General features: G+C 48.6%; 1 protein-coding gene across 6 annotated transcripts in view; it reads right to left on the bottom strand.

Annotated features, from left to right (window-relative positions):
- Positions 1-3,199, bottom strand: part of CUNH19orf12 (chromosome unknown C19orf12 homolog) — a 23,883-nt gene that overhangs the window by 16,861 nt on the left and 3,823 nt on the right. The gene's annotated exons all lie outside the window — the stretch shown is intronic.

The following is a 3,199-nucleotide window of genomic DNA, read 5'->3' as shown; positions in this document are numbered from 1 at the left end:
TACCCATGGGACACTAAAAGCAGGGATAAGATGAAGCAACCAGAGAATAAAATACATGAAAGCACTCCCAGGCTTTGCAATATTTATGGATAGATAGATAGATAGACGGACGAGTAGACCTCTGGCACATGACCTTTAGCACAATTCTCTGGGGTCGGGAAAACGTGTGCCACGCTGGAGCCAGGACTGGGAGTGGCAGGCTCTGGGGAACACAAGGGCTGAGGCAATCAAAGGGGCCACGAGGTGGTGGGTCTCCTAGGACCTCCGGCTCCAGCAGCACTTCCCATTCATTCTAGGTGGACATACCAAAACAGCTGCTAGAGCAACTCGACTCAAGAAGTTTTGTATAGGTTCTATTGCTTAATATCTTTTTTTTTTTTTTTTTGAGATGGGGTCTTGCTCTGTTGCCCAGGCTGGAGTGCAGTGGCACGATCACAGCTCATTGCAGCCTCCACCTCCTGGGCTCAAGCAATCCTCCCACCTCAGCCTCCTGAATAGATGGGACAACAGGTGTGTGTCACCACTCCCAGCCAATTTTATTTTTACTTTTAGTAGAGATAACTCCTACGTTGCCCAGGCTGGTCCTGAACTCCTGGGCTTAAAAGATCCTTCTGCCTTAGCCTCTCAAAGCATTAGAATTACAGGTGTGAGCCACTACATTTGGTTTGGTTTGGTTTTGTTTTTTTTAAAGAGATAGTATCTTGATGTTGCCCAAGCTGGAGTGCAGGGGTGCGACATAGTCACTGCAGCCTTGAACTCCTGGGCTACAGTGATTCTCCCATCTCCGCCTTCTAAGTAGCTGGAGCTACAGGCATGCAACACCACGCACAGCTAACTTTTTGTTTTGTAGAGACAGGATCTTGCAATGTTACCCAGGCTGGTCTTGACCTGAGCTCAAGCAATCCTGCCTCAGCCTCCCAGACCGCCGGGATTATAGGCGTGGGCCACCGCAGCCAGCCATGTGTGGCTTTCTGACCCAAGGATGATCCAGAAGCAGAAGTCCCTAATGGGAAATTGCTCTCCCAATCCTGGGATATACTTCTGAGCCCAGAGAACAAACCCATGAATCCACGAGATGACCACAGAGTCAGGTTCTCAGAACTTCTCTGCAATCCCAGGAGAGCACCCTCCATTCCTGCCCCTGTACCTTTCCCTTCTCTTTCCCCTTTGGCACACGTTAGATCTGTGATTCTCCACAAGAGCATGGGAATCACTGGAAACCTTGTAAGAGACAACCAGCATGGGAGGGTAGGATTCTGCATTTCCAACAAGCCCCCAAAGTGCTCCTCTGAACTCACTTTGGGCAGCAAGACCCCAAGAGGCCATAACCCAGGACTCAGACATTCGTTACTGTCTTCAAATTCAGAAAGCAAACAAGCACCTCTAGAAATGTCTTTTTGGGCCCCTGGAGTATTAGAAGCAGTGGGAGGGATGGCCTCGTAAGCCCTGCTCCTATAAGGGACTGGAGGGGAATTCGGACCTGTGAGTCCCTGCTCTGGCTACCCTGTGCCCTGGGTCTCCCAAAACCCAAAACCCCTCCTGGTTTCCCGGCTCTGCCCAGCCCCTTTGCTCAGACAGGTTGAATACCTTCTCCTTCTCCCTGGAAGAGAACCCCTTCCACTATTCCAGTGGTCAAGATTTGTTTACAACAAATGTCTAAACAATAAAATGGCGTTATCACAGCATCAGCACTGAATAAGCAGAAGCCACCAGAAATGGGGAGACAGAGGGCAGAACCTGATTTATCCAGTCACCATGGTCCTGAAAAGCTACACACACAAACGAAATGAGATAGATACATAGCCAGATAGATAGACGTACACACACATACACACACACACACACACAGAGAGAGAGAGAGAGAGAGAGAGAGAGAGAGAGAGATAAATAGATACTTTTTATTTTTTGAGACACAGCCTGCTCTGTTGCCCAGGCTGGAGTGCAATGGGGAGATCTCAGCTTACCAAAACCGATTCAAGCAATTCCCCTGCCTCAGCCTCCTGAGTAGCTGGGATTACAGGCATGCACCACCACACTCGACTAACTTTTGTACTTTTAGTAGAGACAGGGTTTTGCCATGTTGGCCAGGCTGGTCTCAAGCTCCTGGCCTCAGGTGATCCGCCTGCCTTGGCCTCTCAAAGTGCTGGGATTACAGGCGTGAGTCACCATGCCTAGCACAAAATGAGATATATTTCAAGTACATATTAAGGCAACCAAAGGAAATCATTTTCCAGCAAAATCTTAGAAAAAGCTCAAAATCCTGCTGTAAAATATCTAATCACCTTTGAGCTTAGTTCTGGTTTCTATCCAGCTTTTCATCTGTCAATTATATTGGAAAAAGAAAGGCACCGCCCGGGTCTCAGAAAGGCCTCTCTGGAGGCTGCAAGGAAGCTCCCTTTCCCAGGGTGTGAAGACCCTGAGCTCTGCCATGCTTCATCCGCAAGGCTGGCTTCCAGGCCAGTGCCCGACACCACTCCCAAAATAGGTTGTCTGCAGTTTTAGGAGTGGTGCTTTGGGTCTGCACTCTCAAAACAGTTTATGGACAGGAAGAAAATGCATGTAGAAGAGGAAGGAAGGAAGGCAGGAAACATACAAAACCACTTTAGCTCTACTGGTTACCCCCCGCCCCCCCGCAAAAAAAAAAAAAAAAACAAAAACAAAAAACAGCTTCCAACCTGCTCAGAATAACTCTAAATGAAAATCTACAGAGGCTCAAGAGATGTCCTTGCAAAAATGCAACTTCCAACTCCAGCTGGCCCAGCCAGGCCGGCAACAATGTGAGAGGAGAGAGATAAATCAATTAGGCAAAGAGTTAGGGCAAGGGTCCTTAGCAGAATTCCCTTCTAACAAAAAGCAGCCTAAGAGGTCATTTTCCTTTAAGAAACACAGATAAAGAAGGAAAGCTCTAACAGACAAAGGGGTCCCCTGTGTGACATACAGACATACAGTGGGCCCCAGTAAGCACAGTCCTCTCCCTTCTTAGAAATACTCAGGCCGGGAGCAGTGGCTCACACCTGTAATCCCAGCACTTTGGGAGGCCACGGCAGGCAGGTTGTCTGAGGTCAGCAGTTCGAGACCAGCCTATTCAACATGGTGAAACGCCATCTCTACTAAAAATACAAAAATTAGCAAGCGTGGTGGCGGGCGCCTGTAATCCCAGCTACTTGGAAGGCTGGAGAATCACTTGAACCTGGGAGGC

This window comes from Cebus imitator, unplaced genomic scaffold (genome assembly GCF_001604975.1).
Source record: "Cebus imitator isolate Cc_AM_T3 unplaced genomic scaffold, Cebus_imitator-1.0 Scaffold261, whole genome shotgun sequence".
NCBI classification, from domain to species: Eukaryota; Metazoa; Chordata; class Mammalia; order Primates; family Cebidae; genus Cebus; species Cebus imitator.
Note: the sequence above shows the minus strand (reverse complement) of the source record. Positions and strands in the feature narration are given on the sequence as shown.